The sequence below is a fragment of the Bos mutus genome, chromosome 9 (assembly GCF_027580195.1).
Source record: "Bos mutus isolate GX-2022 chromosome 9, NWIPB_WYAK_1.1, whole genome shotgun sequence".
Classification (NCBI taxonomy): Eukaryota; Metazoa; Chordata; class Mammalia; order Artiodactyla; family Bovidae; genus Bos; species Bos mutus.
The window spans coordinates 37,948,626-37,970,080 of NC_091625.1; the positions used below are offsets into that span (position 1 = coordinate 37,948,626).

General features: G+C 39.4%; 1 pseudogene; it reads left to right on the forward strand.

The window, feature by feature from the left end:
* The first annotated feature begins 7,442 nt into the window (after nt 1–7,442).
* Nucleotides 7,443–21,455, forward strand: part of LOC138989144 (CWF19-like protein 1) — a 150,289-nt pseudogene continuing 136,276 nt past the window's right edge.

The window sequence follows — 21,455 nt, forward strand, 5'->3', positions numbered from 1 at the left end:
GGACCACTATCTTACACTGTATACAAAAAACATTCAAAATTGATTAAAGATTTGAATGTAAGACTTGAAACCATAAAACCCTTAGAAGAATATAAAGGCAGTAAGCTCTTTGACTTCAATCTTAGCAATATATTTTAGACCTGTATCCTTAGGCAAGGCAACAAATGCAAAAATAAGTTAAATGGAACTACATCAAAGTGAAAAACTTTTGCACAGTGAAAGAAACTATCAAGAAAACAAAAAGACAACCTAACCTACTGAATGGAAGAGTATTCATAAATTATATATCTGATACAGGCTTAATATTAAAAATACATAAATAAACTACATAGTTTACTTTCAAAAAAGCAAACCTATGAAAAAATTGGGCAGAAAACTTGAATAGACATTTTTCCAAGAAAAACATGCAGATGGCCAAAAATTACATGAAAAAGGTGCTCAACATCACTAATCATTAGGGAAATGCAAATCAAAACCACAGTGAGATATCACCTGGCACCTGTCAAAATAACTTATCAAAAAGACCAAGAAATCAGTGCTGGCGAGGATGTGGAGAAAAGACAACTCTCATGTACTGTTTGTTGGAAAGTAAATTGGTGCATTCATTATGGAAAATAGTATGGAGCTTCTTCAAAAAAGTTAAAAATAGGACTACCGTAAGATCTAGTGATTCCATCTCTGGGTCTTTATCAAAAGAAAATGAAAACACTTTGAATTTGAAAACATACCTGCACCCCAATGCTCAGAGCAGCATTTACAATAGAGCCAAGGTTTGGAAACAACCTGTGTCCATCGATAGATGAATGGATAAAGAGGAATGGATAAAATGGAATATTACTCAATCGTAAAAAATGAAACCATGCCATGTGAGACAATGTGGCTGGACCTAGAAGGTATTAACCAGTGAAATAAGTCAGAGAAGAAAGACAACTACTGTGTGAGTTCATGTATATACGGAATCTAAAAATCAAAACAAATGAACAAATTAAACAAAACAAAAAAAGACTCAGAGATACAGAAAACAACTTGGTGCTTGCCAGAGGGGAGGCAAACTAAGATACAGGCAAAGTATGTAAAGGAAATTAAGAAGCAAAAACTTCTAGTTACTAAATAAACAAGTCACAGGGATATAATGTACAATATAGACAATATAGTCAACGATATTGCAGTAACTTTGTAAGATGACAAGTGGTAACTGGACATACTGTGGTAACAATTTTGAAACTTGTATAAACACTATATTAGTTTAAGGTGTATATCACAGTGATTCAATATTGTTTGTCAATTGTACCTCAATAAAAAAATCACCTGGTTATTCCATAATAAAATTAAAAATTAATAATATGTTTAACACTAATTTAAAAAGCTGCATGTACCCCATAGTTCACAGTAGTATTATTCACAATAGCCAAGATAAAGAGCAACCTAAGTATCCATCAACAGATAAATGGATAGAGAAAATGTTTAAATATCTAATTTTTAACATTTTTACCTCACCATGTTTCTAGATCCAGTTACAGAGTTTCTCTTGAACATTCCAGTAGCAGAAGAGTACAGTATGTTGCTTTCAGAATAGACAGAATAGCCCTAATTGGTGTCAACCATGGGGAGGAGTGTTGAAATAGGTGTTGTTGCTCAGTTAAGGATTTATTTTGTTTCTTTGTAATCAGATCCCCAGGTATAAAGGAAATGATTTTATCTACTTATTACCTGGTTTCTCAGTCTTGATAGTTCCAAGTTTTCAAAGCTCAATAAATTATTTTATACTCTCACTTTACACTTTCAAATATACTTCAAAATATATTTGTATTTTCCTTTAGTATCTTTCCAATCCCATCAATTTATAAATGGGAGCTTGGAATTATCAAGGAAATCAAAGGGCTTTGCTCAAGTTGCAAGCAAATAACTGCCCAAGAAGAAATCAGAATTTAGTTCTCACACCCTGAAATCCAAATATTTAGAGACGACAATCATAGACATTCACTTACTGCTCCTCTCCCTCCACCAAGTTAGAAAAACAAGTGTTCATATCCTTAGAATGCTTAATTTGTGGGAAAGAAACAATAGAGATATAGGTAAAGAAAAAATATCTACATAAATATGCATAAGATAGAAACCTTTCCCCCCACTAGAGAATTTTTAATCAAAGATCAAAGTGATTATAAGCCTTATAAAAGGAAAATCCCAGTTTATTTCAATGAAAATATTCTATGAAAGCAAGATAGGCCCAGAGGCCCAAAGGCCTGCTTGATGGCTCATCTTGACTTCAGAATAAGCCATCCCCCAGTGGCTATCTAAAGCAACCTATTTGGTGGTTTTACATAAGGTGGAGAACATTGCCATACTCCAGTTCACATCAGGTCTCTGAGATAACAGGAGGAAAAGGACTCAATATATATAATAAGCAGTTCAACAGCTGAGAAAGACAGCATATGGCAATGGAAACGTAGGCGTTGCTTTGATTTTGGAAAAAGAAGCGAGAAATATTCCTAAGTCAAAGTTCACTGCCACCTGAATAAGGTGATTTATTTTTCTGCAACAGAGTGAACTTTGTGTGGGCATAGATTTATAGCAAATACAAAAACACCTGCACAAATCTCAGCAGGAGTTTGAGGAAACACCATTTTCCCATTACTGAATTGATTACAGGTGCAATAATAATAGTATTTTCATTTAATTAAATAGGTTTTTTCCCCAATTCCTAAAAGCATACAATACTTGTTAAAATTAATTAACTTATTTTCAATGAACTTTTCAGCAAAAGAGAGAAAGATGTATGACAAGTAAGCTCAAACTGACAGGCTTTAAATAATAGACCCCTAAGTAAATTGATTTTAATTTAAACAATCAAGTAAAATAAAGCTAATAGCCCGCTTCATCAGAAATTTTCTTATAATTTTTCTTAAAAGTTTGTAAAGTAAAACTTGTAAGATACCCCCTGGGGCTGCTCCAGCACACTTTAATATGTTTTAAGTTTTAAATTCTAGATTAGAAACAGTCTTTCCTTCTAGACTTTCAAGATAAAGGAAAATATTATAATGAACATTTCCATGTTTTACAAACTCTGGTTCACTCTTATTTCACTTTAATGTTTCAAAATTGTGCATATGAACCTTTAATGTCTCATGAAAAACTTCATAATCATGAATGCATCAGCTGAGTCATCCATGCTTCACTTTCTTGGCTGCCCTAGAGGGGAGCTGTCTACCTACTGCAACCCAGAGGATGAACACTCAACTCCACCAGGGAAAATTACTCCACTGGTAACCTTCAGCAGGACCCAGCCAGTGTGCCTATGATGCAAAGCCTGATGCTAGTGCTATCCTCACCTGTGGTGTCATGGTACACAAAACTGACAGGATTCATCACAACCTGTCACAAGAACAACCCATGGACCACCTGGCCTTACCCACCTATGGATGTGAAGTCACCTTGACATCAACAGTAATGCATCTGTTCTTGTTTCTCCCTACAAAGAACCTCAGCCATTTCCATTACAAAGTCATCTATGACAAAATCAAATATTTCTGAGAAGCACTTAAGGGGCATCATATGTGGTCCCAGGCTTTGTGCCACAGCCACCACTTGGCATCTACAATGTCTCTTTTGCCTAATTCTTATTGATTGGTTACTGCCATTAAAGCCCTGCTTCTGGTGTCAACACTCCTCAGAACAATGCCACAGTCCTTGTCAAAGATGCTTCCAGTAGCAATGTCTTTCAAAACCACAGCTGTGTGCATTCTGTTTTGTACTCCACCCTACATTCAGCATCAACCACAGTGCCTGGCAGAAAGCAGACAACACCCAATGAATAAAATAGGAAGATTTTCAAAATTAGGTGCTTTTCCTAAATCATGTTGGCCTTGGAGTACAGAATGAAGCAGGGCAAAGGCTAATAGAGTTTTGCCAAGAGAACGCACTGGTCATAGCAAACACCCTCTTCCAACAACACAAGAGCAGACTCTACACATGGACATCACCAGATAGCCAACACCAAATCAGATCAATTATATTCTTTGCAGCCAAAGATGGAGAAGCTCTATACAGTTATCAAAAACAAGACCAGGAGATGACTGTGGCTTAGATCATGATCTCCTTATTGCAAAATTCACACTTAAATTGAAGAAAGTAAGAAAAAACACTGGACGATTCAGGTATGACCTAAATCAAATCCCTTATGATTATACAGTGGAAATGAAAAATAGATTCAAGGGATTATTTCTGACAGTGCATCTGAAGAACTATGGATGGAGGTTCATGACACTGTATAAGAGATGGGGATCAAGACCATCCCCAAGGAAAAGAAATGCAAAACAGTAAAATGGCTGTCTGAGGAGGTCTTACAAATAGCTGTGAAAAGAAGAGAAGCAAAAAGCAAAGGAGAAAAGGAAAGATATACCCATTTGAATTCAGGGTTTAAGAACAGCAAGGAGAAATAAGAAAGCCTTCCTCAGTGATCAGTGCAAAGAAATAGAGGAAAACAATACAATGGGAAACACTAGAGATCCCTTCAAGACAATTAAAGATACCAAGGGAACATTTCATGCAAACATGGGCTCAATAAAGGACAGAAATGGTAGGGACCTAACAGAAGCACAAAATATTAAGAATAGGTGGCAAGGATACACAGAAGAACTGTCCAAAAACGATCTTCACAACCCAGATAATCACAATCGTATGATCAGTCACCTAGAGCCAGACATCCTGGAATGTGAAGTCAAGTGACCCTTAGAAAGCATCACTGAACAAAGCTAGTGGAGGTGATGGGATTCCAGATGAGCTATTTCAAATCCTAAAAGATGATGCTGTGAAAGTGCTGCACACAATATGCCAGCAAATTTGGAAAACTCAGCAGTGGCCACAGGACTGGAAAAGGTCAGTTTTCTTTCCAATCCCTAAGAAAGGCAATGCCAAAGAATGCTCAAACTACCACATAATTGCATTCATCTCACACGCTAGTAAAGTAATGCTCAAAATTATCCAAGCCAGGCTTCAACAGTACGTGAACTGTGAACTTCCAAATGTTCAAGCTAGATTTAGAAAAGGCAGAGGAACCAGAGATCAAATTGCCAACATCCGCTGGATTATCAAAAAAGCAAGAGTGTTCCAGAAAAATATCTATTTCTGCTTTACTGACTATGCCAAAGCTTTTGATTGTGTGGATCACAACAAACTATGGAAAATTCTGAAAGAGATGGAAATACCAGACCCCCTGACCTGCCTCCTGAGAAATCTGTATGCAGGTCAGGAAGCAAGTTAGAACTGGACATGGACAAGACACTGGTTCCAAATTGGGAAAGGAGTATGTCAGGGCTGTATATTGTCACCCTACTTATTAACTTCTACGCAGAGTACATCATGAGAAACGCTGGGCTGGATGAAGCACAAGCTGGAATCAAGATTGCTGGGAGAAATATCAATAACCTCAGATATGCAGATGACACCACACTTACTTATGGCAGAAAGTGAAGAACTAAAGAGCCTCTTGATGAAAGTGAAAGTGGGAAGTGAAAAAGCTGGCTTAAAGCTCAACATTCAGAAAACGAAGATCATGGCATCTGGTCCCATCACTTGATGGCAAATAGGTGGGGAAACAGTGACATACTTTATTTGGAGGGGCCCCAAAATCACTGCAGATGGTGACTGCAGCCATGAAATTTAAAGACGCTTACTCCTTGGAAGAAAAATTATGACCAACCTAGACAGCATATTAAAAGCACAGACATTAATTTGCCAACAAAAGTCTGTCTAGTCAAAGCTACGGTTTTTCTAGTAGTCGTGTATGGACGTGAGAGTTGGACTATAAAGAAAGCTGAGCGCTGAGGAACTGATGCTTTTGAACTGTGGTGTTGGTGAAGACTCTTGAGAGTCCCTTGGACTGCAAGAAACTGATTTCCATCCTAAAGGAAATCAGTCCTCAATATTGATTGGAAGGACTGATGATGAACTGAAACTCCAATACTTTGGCCACCTGATACGAAGAACTGACTTATTTGAAAAGACCCTGATGCTGGGAAAGATTGAAGGCATGAGGAGAAGGGGATGACAGAGGATGAGATAGTTGGATGGTATCACCAACTCAATGGACATGAGTTTGAGTAAACTCCAGTAGTTGGTGATGGACAGGGAGGCCTGGCGTGCTGCAGTCCATGGGGTTGCAAAGAGTCAGACATGGCTGAGCAACTGAACTGAACAGCATTCTCAAGTGAACTTACTTGGTTTTTCTCTATAGGTTATGTGACACCAAGAATTTATTTTTCATTGCAGTAAGAAAAGTCGACTCACTAACCCTTGGAAAATGCAGTGATGCACAAAAGCCTGTGTAACAGAGCCCCAGCACAATCACTGGGATAAGTAAGCTTTGCTCATTGCATTCTCTCACGGTCTTCTGCGCAAATTTACAAATCGCTTAAGTGTCTCTAAGTGACTTTGGAATGTTTTACCTCCTTTTGTACAAATTTGGATCACAGGCCCTTTTAATCATCATCCTGTTTGATTAGCTAACTGGTGGCCTTCCTACAAATTTATTTGTCTTAGATTTTACATTCTCACCAAAGACTTCATGACCTTTTAAGCCCTTCCAGTACAACCCCACAGCACTCTCTATTTGGCAGTATCTCAGCCCTCACCCCTCTCTTGACTCCAGAGACTGACTGTTTTCTTGGAGGGCAGTAAATGCTCTCTAGTTCACCAATGTATCCCCCTGTGTCTTAGTGGGGCCCAGCAAACAGTGTTTCACACGTGCTGAGAGAACAACCTGCAATGCATCATGTAGAGAGCACCTTAGACATACTAAATGTCTACAAGACATTTAACGAAGTTGAAAATTATTTAGCTCCAAGGAGCCTGTTGAGCTACACCCCACTGGCCCAGCTTCAAGACCAAAAAGGCCAGAGTCAGAGACAGAGACATTAATGGGGAGCTTACATGTCTACAGCAAGGTCCCAGAGCAACATCCCACTAAGTGCAGTAGACAGAAGGTAGGATATGGCTGGGGGAGAGGTTATAGGGAGAATTGACAACCAATTGGCTGATGGGTTACCAGGGAAACTAGTGAGGGGCATGCTCCTCACTGCCCCTTTGAAAAGCTATCAAAGGGAAATGTTCTGATCTAAAGCTAAGAATAATTACCAGCTGAGTTCAGGGAAGTATACAGGAAGATCAGCCATGTGAGTAGACAGAAGTGAAGCAGGTGCTGGTTGAGCAGTGGATATACAGAAAGCAAGATAACAGCCATCCTGGATGGCCTGATCATTCACTCCACCCCTACATACCCTGCACCACCCTCATAATCTGGGTCCAGCCCTCTTTTGTGGTATCCCTCAGGTCAGATATGTAGGGGAGTCACTACAACCAGATACCACAAATACAATACAGACAGCAGCAGCCAGAGAGTATCAAAAGTAAGATAACTCATATACTAAGAACAGTCACTAACCAGGATGTCAGAAAAATTTGGAGTCAAGCACTTATTGGGTCAGTGGAAAGCAAGTCAGTGCCGCAGTGTCCTGTCCAGTTATAAAGAAGGTAAGGCCACTCCTTGTTTTTACAGAGCCATGACTATGAGAAGAGGAAGGTCCCAGCTTTAAAACATCCTGGTGGCCCAGCCAAGAGTCAGCAGTCATAGTACCAACTCTCAAATCCATACATGACTACTGGAAAAACCATAGCCTTGACTAGACGGACCTTTAGGTCTTTCCAAAAAAAAAAAAAGAGTTAATACCACAAGTTGAACGCGTGTGTCCAGAAGCTGACCTATTTCGTTCCACACAGCATAACCCCAGGGACTCATGGGCCATCAGTTGTACAAGTAATATTCACCAACATGGGCCTTTCTGGTGTACTGGCGTGTGGGACAGGAAGATGGTGAGAGGTTTTTCCCCCTGCTGTCAGTTGCCTCCACACAGTCACATTAACCAAGTCAATTTTTCATGGAAGTCCAGAGGAGGAAAACCATGCCATCTTGCTCTCAGTTCAGTTCAGTTGCTCAGTCATGTCCAACTCTTTGCAACCCCATGAACCGCAGCACTTCAGGCCTCCCTGTCCATCACCAACTCCCGGAGTTCACTCAAACTCATGTCCATTGAGTCGGTGATGCGATCCAATCATCTCATCCTCTGTCATCCCCTTCTCCTCCTGCCTTCAATCTTTCCTAACATCAGGGTCTTTTCAAATGAGTCAGCTCTTCACATCAGGTGGCCAAAGTGTTGGAGTTTCAGCTTCAACATCAGTCCTTCCAATGAACAGCCAGGACTGATCTCCTTTAGAATGGACTGGTTGGATCTCCTTGCAGTCCAAGGTACTCTCAAGAGTCTTCTCCAACACCACAGTTCAAAAGCACCAATTCTTCTGGGATCAGCTTTCTTTATAGTCCAACTCTCACATCCATACATGACCACTGGAAAAACCATAGCCTTGACTAGATGGACCTTTGTTGACAGAGTAATGTCTCTGCTTTTTAATATGCTATCTAGTTTGGTCATAACTTTCCTTCCAAGGAGTAAACATCTTTTAATTTCATCTTGCTATAGACCCAGCAATTAGACTCATTTCACAGTGAGGCCATTGCTGCCACTCAGTCCTCAAATAGATTTCCTCTGCTCAGGCTACGGACGAAATGTAAGACATCTAACAGGCACAACATAGGGAAGATCATGACTATTAAGCAAAATACAAGCAGTAACAGCATCCCAAGATAATACCACACCTGCTGTGTGCAACACAGTTCAGAAAACTCAAGTTTTCAGTAATACAGGAATGTGTCTAAAATCATGTTAATAATCTGAATCACAACTACTCCATTTTGACTTTCTAGAATTCCCCTCCTCAATAGCTAAAGGAGATGTACAATACATGTTCAGTAGGCCACAAAGCAGGCTACTCTAGTCAGTAGAGTTTAAGCTAAACCATGGGTAAACCAGAATTATTTTCCCATATCTCCACATGTGAAAAATTTTCCATCATTTCTCTGATTGTAACCCTTTTGACAGACCAAAGTACATGTACCTTGAAGCCAGGGTAAATGCAGCCTTCAGCCCTAGGTGCAGATCATGTCCCTTTAGGTGAGGCAGTCTTTGTATCTGTCTAGGTATACACATTGCAGGGAAAGTGATCAGATAACATGAACAAGTTCAGAGGTATGCTGATTGGGAAACATTTCAGAGGATGTACATTTTATCAGTTACACCAAGTTGCTACACAAATATTATACATGTGTTTTTAGCAGTAGACTTAAAGCAAGAAGTGTTACATATCATGAGTATTGTGCTCTGTGACAACTTCACTAGAGAATTTTTTCATCCTGAACATCAGGATGAAAGTATGACTGACACAAGAGCTTTCGTAAATACAGACTTCCATTAAAGGAACTCAAATTTAATATCCACTAAAACATAGTATTTTTCTTTCGAAAATTACCCTCCACCAAACACAGCCAAATTAAGATAAATTTGTTTGCAAAATAAGTCTGGTCAATTGACCGTATAGGCTCCTCCAGACTAGCTATGGTAGAACTCCTCAGAAGGAATCTCAGACTGAATTTCCAAAGCCAGGGAATCCATGTTAAATGCTTGCCATCAGATCCCACCTCAGTGCATTTCTTTCTTCTAGAGGTCCCAAAAATACTGAGATTCCAACTCATGCCAGGAAGACAGTTTTTCCCATTTACCTGTTGAGGCTGCCCAGAATGGGAGTCTCCAATTTCTGGAGGGACCAGGCAGAGAGAAAAGAAAAATGTTTCAGTTTTACCCACAGGTGTAGTTTACCAAATTGCTTTAAGTCATAACCAATTTGATGGGAAGAGTTCCCTTGTTTCTGGCAAACACAATTCAAAACCAGTAATATTCCAGACAAAATTATAATCATTTTCACAGTTCACTCAGTAACCAATGCTTCTGTTAACTTTTTATGAAGTGATAAGGTTTTCCGATGTCTAGAGATTTCTTCAAGAAAATTAGAGATACCAAGGGAACATTTCATGCAAAGATGGGTTCAATAAGGACAGAAATGGTATGGACCTAACAGAAGCAGAAGATATTAAGAAGAGATGGCAAGGATACACAGAAGAACTGTCCAAAAAGATCTTCACGACCCAGATAATCACGATGATGTGATCACTCACCTAGAGCCTGGAATGTGAAGTCAAGTGGGCCTTAGGAAGAATGACTACGAACAAAGCTAGTGCAGGTGATGGAATTCCAGGTGAGCTATTTCAAATCCTGAAAGATGATGCAGTGAAAGTGCTGCACTCAATATGCCAGCAAATTTGGAAAACTCAGCAGTGGCCATAGGACTGGAAAAGGTCAGTTTTCATTCCAATCCCAAAGAAAGGCAATGCCAAAGAATGCTCAAACTACTGCACAACTGCACTCATCTCACACGCTAGTAAAGTAATGCTCAAAATTCTCCAAGCCAGGCTTCAGCAATATGTGAAGCGTGAATTTCCAGATGTTCAAGCTGGATTTAGAAAAGGCAGAGGAACCAGATATCAAACTGCCAACATCTGCTGGATCATTGAAAAAGCAAAAGTTCCAGAAAAACATCTATTTCTGCTTTATTGACTATGCCAAAGCCTTTAACTGTGTAGATCACAACAAACTGTGGAAAATTCTTCAAGAGATGGGAATATCAGACCCCCTGACCTGCCTCCTGAGAAATCTGTATGCAGGTCAGGAAGCAAGTTAGAACTGGACATGGAACAACAAACTGGTTCCAAATAGGAAAAGGAGTATGTCGAGGCTGTATACTGTGACCCTGCTTATTTAACTTCTATGCAGAGTACATCATGAGAAATGCTGGAACTGGTTGAAGCACAAGTTGGAAACAAGATTGCCAGGAGAAATATCAATAACCTCAGATATGCAGATGACATCACCCTTATGGCAGAAAGTGAAGAAGAACTAAAGAGCTTCTTGATGAAAGTGAAAGAGGAGAGTAAAAAAGTTGGCTTAAAGCTCAACATTCAGAAAACAAGGATCATGGTACCTGGGCCCATCACTTCATGGGAAATAGATGGGGAAACAGTGGAAACAGTGGCTGACCTTATTTTTGGGGGCTCCAAAATCATTGCAGACAGTGACTGCAGCCATGAAATTAAAAGACTCTTACTCCTTGGAAGGAAAGCTATGACCAACCTAGACAGCATATTAAAAAGCAGAGACATTACTTTGCCAACAAAGGTCCATCTAGTCAAGGCTATGGTTTTTCCAGTAGTCATGTATGGATGGGAGAGTTGGACTATAAAGAAAGCTGAGTGTGAAAAAATTGATGCTTTTGAACTGTGGTGTTGCAGAAGACTCTGAGAATCCCTTGGACTGCAAGAAGATCCAACCAGTCAATCCTAAAGCAAATCAGTCCTGAATATTCATTGGAAGGACTGATATTGAAGCTTAAACTCCAATACTTTGGCCACCTGATGTGAAGAGCTGTCTCATTTAAAAAGCCCTGATGCTGGGAACGATTGAAGGCGCCAGCATAAGGGGATGACAGAGTATGAGATGGTTGGATAGCATCACCAACTCAATGGACATGAGTTTGAATAAACTCCAGGAGTTAGTGATGGATAGGGAAGCCTGGCCGTGCAGCAGTCCATGAGGTCGCAATGAGTCAGACACGACTGAATGACTAAACTGAACTAAAGGTTTTTCATTAGGATTCTCTAATTTCTTACCCAGTTCAGCAGTTCAGATCCAAAATTTATCAGAGACCCATACTTGAAAAAAAAGTCCTTTCTACGAATGTCCTTAATGATGAAGCACTTTTTGCAAAAGCTTCAGAGTACAACAGTAATTTTCTATGAATGCCAAGACTTAAAAAGGCAGAGTTAAACACCTGATCACAATGTAATCAATAAAGAAACTTGGTTACAATGATTAGAATTACAAGTGGTTATAATCTTAACTCTTAAAACCTCTCACCAATCTCTTTTTTATTTCTGAAAATTTATAAGTGCTTAATTTCTTTTACACCAATTATAGCTCATCCGCAAACCAATCTTGGCAACACCATCTGGAGGCAGAGACGCATCATATACATAGACATACATGTACCTATATAGACACAGATCTCTCAGTTGTCCTGCTACTGCTAAGTCACTTCAGTCATGTCCGACTCTGTGCGACCCCATGGACTGCAGCCCACCGGGCTCCCCCGTCCCTGGGATTCTCCAGGCAAGAACACTGGAGTGGGGTGTCATCGCCTTCTCCATCTCAGTTGTCCTAATAGAGCTTAAAAAGACCTCTTTTTTGCCTACATTCTCCGGGGTTAAAGTTCCTGAGAGCCCAGGTAGATCACTTACATCTTGAAGGCACCAGAGAAGACATACCAATTCCTTTTAGAAAGCTAACTTCTAAGACAGAATATACAAAAATCAGTTTTAGAATTGGAAGAGTCCCATCAAGGACATTTTCAGGGATTTTTTTTTTCAGTTTCTAAATATTTAGTGTAAACAAATAACAATAATAGACAATAATAATAGCTATCATTCACTCACATTCACATGCTTCATTTCAGAACAAAAAAATCATCATTCAAGTCAACATTTGCTTCAGCTATTAGCTCAGCCCTTATGACCTTAATACAAAAACAGCCAACCCACAGCTGCAGCCACTTTTCCCCCCTGTAATAGTGGCCAACATCTCCCCAATAGCCCTAGGGGTGTCTATGAGCTCTTTGCACTCTCTTTGTTCCTCACTAATCAAGGACAGACACCCCAGGGCCCCATATACTAGTGGACAGCCACCCTGGGATTCCCTTGCAACTTTTGGGATCGCCTCTGGAACTTGCAGGCCCCAAACACTAGTGGATGCCCCCGCAGCTTTCCATTCCTCATCCTTATTTCCCAATATCTCGGTGCTCACGGGAGTTTCCTGGGTCGCCTGGGCTGCACCCCACAGCTTCAAAACCAGGAAAAAAGCCCAGAGTCAGCAAAAGAGACATCAATGGCTTCATGGATGGGGAACTTACACGTCTGAAGCAAGTTCCTGGAGTGACACTCCACTGTGTGCAGCAGATGGCAGACAGGGCAGAACATGGCGGCAACCTTCGCTTCTGGCGGGGAGGGGGAAGGTTACCATTTATAGGGGGAATTGACCACCGGTTGGCTAGTGGGTTACCAGGGAGACTAATCGGGACGCTCCTCACCGCCCCTTTGAAAAGCTATCAGATGGAGGTGCTTTATTCTAGAGGTTAGAACAATTACCAGACCGGTCGCCGGCAAGTATGTAGGAAGGTCAGTCATGTGAGTAGGATGGAGACGTAGCTGGTGCTGGTCAAGCAGCAGATGTACAGAAAGCAAGAGAACGGCCATCTTGGGTGGCCTGTTCAGACAGAGCCTTCCTGATTGAACCCTGTTCAATTAGAGAGCCGCCTCTTATGGTCAATGTGAAAAATTATAACAACCAGTTTGCTAAGATGTGTTTAAGCAACTACTTTAGCTCATTTTACATCCTAGCTATTTTCTCTTATGTCTGATGTGATTCAGCTAAATATGATAACACCAGTTTAGTCACTTGCTTTGCTGTTATTTGTTCTTTAAAAATGTAGTTATTGATTATATATTGACACACAGACATTGGAGATACTGATAACATAATAGTGAACGTGACAGTCAAGATCTTTGCTCTCTTGGTACTTACAGTCAAGTGGGTGGAAGTAGACAGAAAATAAATGAATATGAAACAGTATATAATAAAGTGATAAGTGCTAAGGTGGAAATATATAAATGTGCTTTGTTAGAGAGACAGCAAAGGACTTCAGTTTAGGCAATCAGAGAGATTTCACTGAAGAGGGGGCATTTAATCTGAGGCTTAAGCAGTAAGGAGTCAGTCAGGAGAAAGAAGCTCTGGGGAACACCTTTCTGGCTGAAGAGCAGCTCATGCAAACACCCTAGGATAGGTCCCAGCTTGGCAGGTTTCTAGAGAAAGAATGTCTTCCTTTCCCTCAATTCTCACATTTTTAATGTGTGCACATGCTTGTCTCCTGCATTTAAATATCTGTGGATGATCGTGGAAATAATACAGAAGTGGCCTCATTTATAAAACAAAATTCTCAACTTTGTGACTTAAAGTATAAAAAGAATTTCTGAGGAATCACCTTTACCAAAGCCTGAAGGATTGAACAAGTGGTCTCAATTCTTACCCTAGGTAGGGCACTGGGGCATGTTGATCCCCACTGCCACAACACAAACAGAACCCAAGGGTTAGCTGCTCATCTTTAAATCCCAGTCCAACTTCAGACAAAATTTCTTTCTTCTCTCTTTTTTTTTTTTGGTTTCCTTTAATATTGTCAAAACAGGCCAACTAGGTATAAGTGTTCCTAGAAGGCCCACATCACCCCCAAGACATGTGGCTGACCTTTCTGAACCAGGCTGCCTCTGGACAAAGTTTATTCCTCCTTGTCTCAAATCTGATCTAAAGCTCTCCTGTCTTGTTACCAACAGATTCAATCATTCTTCCTTGTAAAAATTTCCACATTTTCCTGATTTGAAATTACCAGTGAGGATCTTCCTCTAAATGAATTCAATTTATCTTAAAGACAGACCATATTCAGACCCGACAGACAGGGCTATGCTAAAAGTTATAATAATTTGTCTCTACACAATAACTTGTCTAATAGTGCCCATCAGATGTGACACGTCCCACTCAAAAAAGTTTCTTATAAGGGAGTAAAGAAGGGTTCTCTCAGCTGTCTCTATTTAGGAGTCTAAGTAGCCTAAACATGTTCTGAGTAGTCAAAATGCCTTTTTATAATTTTAATCAATTAATCTATTTATAAGTCTTCGGCCACTAACTTATTTGGTCAAGTTTATGAGAATGAATATAGCGATGAGGATGAGCTGCACTTGGGAAAGAATATTATGAATCATCCACCTTTATCAGGGTTAATTTTCTCAAACTAATCACAATTTGAATAGAATTTGAGTAGGAAAAAACATGAACAAAGAAAAACAGTGGCAGAGAAACAGAGGCTTTCAGTTTTGTAAAAACATAAGATTAAGTGAAGATAAAAGATGCCTGTGACATAGGCAAGGAATACAAAGCAAGGCAAGCTCTTGAGGGGGGAAGCAGAGAAATAAAACAGCGGAGATAGTGAAGCACCTTCTTCCTCTTCCTGCTCTCATTCCCTTTCTCTTCTTCTCCTCTCTTTGCTTCCCTTTCCTCCCCTTCCAAAACAGTTTAATTTATTAGGTAGGGCAGAACATGGGAGACCCTGATCAGGATATCAAATTTTGAGGGAGAAGGAAACTCACCCAGAGGGGCAAGCTGGCACAGGGTGTCAGAGCCCAAGGGAGTGAGAAAAATATCAAAGTAGGAGAGTGGCCTGAAGTGGGGTATCAGGGACTTGAACCAGGTAAAGAGAACATCTGTGTAGGGTGGGGTCAGTATGGTCTAAGATTAGTTACATACAGGGAGATTGATCCAGAAGAAAATACAGTAAGTATGATGGGAATCAAGTGTCTCACTGTTCGAGATGGGGGCTGAAATTTTGGAAAGAGAGAAAACTAGAATAAATCTTGTGGCTTTGGTTTGAAACTGGAGGCATTGATGTGAATGTGTAGGTTTATAAATACACACATACACACAGAGGTAGATATGTGTAAATGTGCATAAATGTATATATATACATTTGTACATATATACAAATATACAATATATGTACAATAGTACACATATATTTGTGTACTATTATCTCAGTCAAGTCAGGCTGCTTCAACAAAGTACCACTGATTAAGTGGCTTATAAACAACAGAAATCATATTCCTCACAGTTCTAGAAGTCAGAAATCCAAGATCAGGGTGCCAGAATGGTTATGTTCTGGTAAGAAACTTCTAGGCTGCTGACTGCCGATTTCTTGCAGTATCTTCATGTGGCAGAGAGCACAGAGAAGAAGCAAACCCAGTCATGACCTTTACAGAAAGAAATACATTAGTCACTCAGTCATGTCTGACTCTTTGCGACCCCACCAGGCCCCTCTGTACTTGGGATTTCCCAGGCAAGAGTACTGGAGTGGATTGTCATTTCCTTCTCTATGGGATCTTCCCAACCCAGGGAGTGAACCTGCATCTCCTGCATTGCAGGCAGATTCTTTACCATCTGAGCCACCAGCGAAGCCTGTCATGACTTTTATATGGGCTTCAATTCCCTTCATGAAGGTTCCATCTTCATGATAGCATCTAATCTAATCTTACCTCCCAAAACCCAACCTCTTAATATCATCATGCTAGGAGATAGTATTCAAAATATGAATTTGTGGGGGACACAAACAGTCATTCTACAACAATTATCTAATTGATCCCTGAGAAATGCTGCGAACAGTAATTTCCAAGTAACAAAGTGCACTTAATGATCGCATATAAGTTTCTAAACAACATTTCCATTGAAAAGAACCACAGTTTGTTGGAGAAATAGTCAATGCCAGAGCTTGGGCAGAAAAGCACAAAATAGTTTCAGAACATCTGTGTTTTCCAGAAAGTAGAAAAAGTAGAGAAGTGCTCAAAGAACGGTGGGGTTATATCAGAGGGTCACACACAGAAGCCAACTTGAATTGGTTTTCACTAGTCAAATATAGGACACTTTGAGCATTGACTAGCTAATAATAATAATGAACAACAGCCCACTGGATTAAATAGAAATCTATATTTATATAAATAAACACATTTAAATTTGGCAGTAAGTGGAATATGCACATGATCTCAAACTAACTGCCAAGGAAAAAAGAATGACTTCACGGTAGGGAAGCTTGGCAGATACCACTCTGAACAAGCCCATCAGCCTGAATGTCACTACTGTCACCATAAGGGAATGGATCAAAAATACAGAAAACACCTCCTTAGTATTGCGATAAAAAATGTATAACCTGGATCCAATCATAAGGAAACATCAAAGCCAAATTGACAGCTCTTCTACAAAATAACAGGGCTGTAATCTTCAAAAATGCCAATATCATAAAACTCAAGGACAGACAGGAGCTGCTCCACACTGGAGGAGACTAACAAGGCATGATAACTCAATACAGTATGTGATGTTGGACTGGGCCCTTGAGCTAGAAAGACTGTTGTTGCTACAACTGGTAAACTCTAACGGAGCCTGACAATTAGATGGTAGTAATGTATCAGCATTAATTTTTTGGTTATGATGGTCCAGTACTGGGTATGTAGAACAAAGTCCTCTTTGTAGGAAATACATACTAAAGTTTTCAAGGGTGTTTGGGCATCATATTACCAACTTACTCTCCAAGGGTTCTGAGGGAAAATAAGATTTTTTGTACTGTACTTGCAACTATTTGGTGGGCTTGAATTTCTCTCAAAACAAAAAAATGTAAATAAAGGGGGACAGATGCAACTAGATGCTACTTTTTTGCATCTCCCTCCTCTCTCTCCCTTCAAAGAACAGGGATGTCTAGAATTAGAGAATGGCTATGTGGCTTTGAGACAAGATACTAACCACGAAGCAGAGCAGTGCATAAAAAGTAGATGCTACCTGGCTTGAGCTGCCATGCCAAATCTATTGTACCTAAATTTACTGGGATCTTAGCATGGGGAAAAAAACAAGGGCTATCCTGTTTTATTATAGAAACAAAGAAAACTCCAAAAACTATAAAGATAGAAACAAGTATTTGTTTAATCAGGCACATATACATTTGTGTCCAACTGTCTCAACAACCCAGGTCTATGAATATTAGTATCACTACTAGATATTAAATCATGAAATTGAGGCTCAAGTAAGTTTTTTGGTAAAAGCCACACAAAATAAACTGAGAACACAGCCTGGTTCTGCTTTCGGTGGGAAGGGCTAGTTGATAAGCACATAGTATTTCCGTATTTTTAAACGTGAATTTCTCGTGAAGATAATTGAAATATCCTCCGCTCTAAGAAAAGATATTACCTAAGGTGTGGCCAGAGACACCTGCAGGAAGCGTGTCCCTACCTTGATATTTGAAACCATGTGCTGTTGAGATTGATGAAATGCCAGTTAGGGAGACCTGGAGGAGGAACAAGAGGAAAAAATGAAACAAATTATCTTGAAACAAGCAAGCCTTCCCACTGGAAAAGGATTTGCAAAATAAAATTTGTAGTGACAATAAATGCAGATTAAACGTAGGACAAAAATAAGGAGTAGCTCCTTTTCATTTATCCAAAGAAGATTAAAATCAATGTTTTTATTGATCTCTAACTAGAAAACATCAAGCTTTTGAGCAGAGTTACGCACAAAAAACCCAAGAAAGTATAGATTTTAAAAATTTTTTCTCATCATCAATCAATCAACCATACAGTGCATGTGATTGTAAGATCTTAGAACCAAAACATTTTTCATTTCAACACAAGAACCATGGTTTTCATCATTCATGGGGTCATGGAGTAAAGGAGTATGTGCGAACATGAATTGTGTCTCTGTGCAAGACTGCTTCCACTTGGCATCTCTGCCATGCACCACAGAAATAGTAGTGTCTACATAAACAGTTTAAATAAATGCATGAATTTAGCTCAGTATATTTCCAGCCGTATGCAGTTCAACCTACTCTACTGGTGGCAAAGACCTCAGCATGAATGTTCTGTCCATACTCACTTATAAATACTCATAGCTATATCATTTTGTTTGTTTTTTGACAACTTGGTTTAGCAGTGAAATATTAGATAGAAAAAATTCCTGATTGATTTGGCCTTTCCACCCATGTTCGAAGAAATGGATATTATACCCTTTACCTCTGGATATTCTATAAAACATGGTTTTCAGACTCCTTAAAGCCATGAAAATAAAACTATGAAAAACTATGAAGAATGAAAACTATGAAGAATTAGCTTCTCTTTAAATGGTTTGTCAAGTATCACTTCTTTGATTCATAGCAACAAATACTGCAATTTTCATAAATGACACACTGCTATATTCTTCAGAAACTGATGAGAGCAAAGGGAAGGTTTTCAGAGGTAAGGGGGTGGGAATCAGCTATAGAAAAGTTTTTCAGACTATTTTGAATTCTAATTGTCCTGCCGTCACTTTGCATCTGTCTTCATAAGAAAAGTCTAAAATTTCAGTTTTGGAGGAAGGTTAAAAATAACACCTTCCTTTAAAAAGTATGAATTTGAAATTAGTTAGCAAATATATCTATACTTTGGAATTTTCTAACCAGAAAACACTGAGGGTGTGTGTGTATGTGTGTACACGTGCATGTGTGCGTGTACATTATCACAGTTGCCATGGTAATCAAATAAGCAGCCCTAGGCTTTCTCACAGCTTCACTGTCATTCAGATTACATTTTTCTCACCATCATTTTTCACTGATACAGTTTAATGAAAGCAATATTATATTTCACTGCAAGTTAATAAAGATCCAACAGCCATTAATTTCCCAAGCATTTGTTTTTAATGGTTATGAAGTTCGTGTCAGGATGTAAAATGCCAGGATATTTTCCTCCTTGAGCCTTTTGAGCAGAGCACTCACAGCTGCAGAGCACTACATAATTGCATTTCTCAACTGCTAAGTTCATAACTATTAACCTTTTGGCAAGGATCACCAGAGCCACCATGTCATAAATCACCCCCTGACCTCCTTAGATCAAACAGCTTGAACAGTAGAGTCATGGCTGTGGCAGCCTGGCATGGGTGGCCCCACCCACCCAGCCAGCTGAAGCTTCTTCCTAGCTGACTCTTACGACTAATTTTAAAATGAAGTGCTTAAACTCTTTAATCAGCATCACACCACTCTACAGAGCAACTCTAAAAATTCTGTTTCCATGGTAACAACTGGAGATGTATTCACAAGTCCTCATATTGCCTACATAATCTATTTAATTACAAAGGAACCACTAAACTAGGTATGTGTGTATGTATATATCCATAAAATTAAACCTACAGATGTATATTCCTGCATGAAATTAATCCTGGACAGAACTAATTGCCAAACCTCATTGTTTAAATAAGATTTTAAAATATAAATGTCTAGAAAAATCTTCAACATTTATGAAAAAAGACAGCAGAGAATAAAAATCCTCATACTTATTTTTGGATCTTACCTTAATTGATTTACAAACTCTGCCCAAGATGAAACCTGTATTTTCACTCCTCATAAAATTACTTTGGAATACATGTATCAGTATTCCTAGAAACACTAACTTATTTATCTGATACATAAAGACCAATTATCCTGCCTTTCATTTCACTTGAATTTAAAACTAGACAAGTAAGTACATAAATTAATAAGATGAGCAGGGTGGAGAGGGTGTGATAGGTCATCTGCATTGCTTTCCCTTTGTCTCCAAAGCATACATTTATTCTCAGCACATATCAATGTGCTGATCAATCAATCAGTATGCTGATATCAATGAGTCTTAATTCTGTACAAGGCCCTGGAGGTAAACCCATGAAGTTCTTATTAAAATTGATGAGCACACCATGTGCACTGGCAGCATCTAATGTAGACTGTGGGGTTAAGCCAAGAAGGCTTCCTGGAGGAGGTGAAATCTGAGCTGAATTTTGATGAATGAGGGGGAATCTGCCCAGTGATATGGAAAGGGAAGGATTAAAAGGCTTTCTCAGAAATAAACAGCATGTGCCAAGCAAGCAGAATACTCTAGGTAAGAAAGCTTATGTGGTGTGCTGTAGCTAGAACGTGGGGTACACCAGGTGTGACATGGGGCCAGGCTAGAGACACAGATAAATAGCCATCAGTCAGGGTTAGTGGGGACATACAAGAGTTTTGAGTAGTATCTGAATTTTATAAAGATCATTCTGGTGGCTGCTGACCTATGGACTAAAGGAGGGAGGTAAAGAGACCCATGTAAAAATTAAGAGAGCCTGAGTGAAGGGAGTCTGGTGGAGATGGTGGGGATACATCTGAAAAAAAGTTAAAACGGCCAGTTTTTGGTGACTGATTTTACCCAGGAAATGAAAGGAGCAGTTTTAAGGCATCAGGTTTTGTATTAATACTTACATTATTGACTTCTTAAAAAAAATATTTGCAATCACTGCCTCCATTTTCTCATATTACTCTCATTCCTCAACCCACTTAATTCTTGATTCCACCTCCACCAGGCTATTGAAAGAACTCAAACTAAAACATCTCTGTCTTCCACGTTGCAACATCCAATGGATCTGTATTTTACAGCTGGGCTCATTCTACCACATGCACTTGCTCCACCCTCAGCATCTGAGATGCAGTATCTTCTTGGTTCTGCTTTTCCTCTCATCATCTCTTCTGAACAACAGTCCCATGTGCCTTAACCACTGCAGGACTCAGATTTTTCCAAATTACCACAATTCAATATACCAAATCCTAAATTTATTATCTTTTCCATCTGCCCCTCACCCTTACCCCAACACAGCCTTTCCCAGTCTCTTCATCTCAGTAAATGGTTCCACAATCAACTATGGTATGTTAAGCCCTAATACTCATGTTTCTATTAATTCTTTTCTCTATCTCAAGTCCTATATTTAACCAATGACCACGTTCTGTTGATCCTA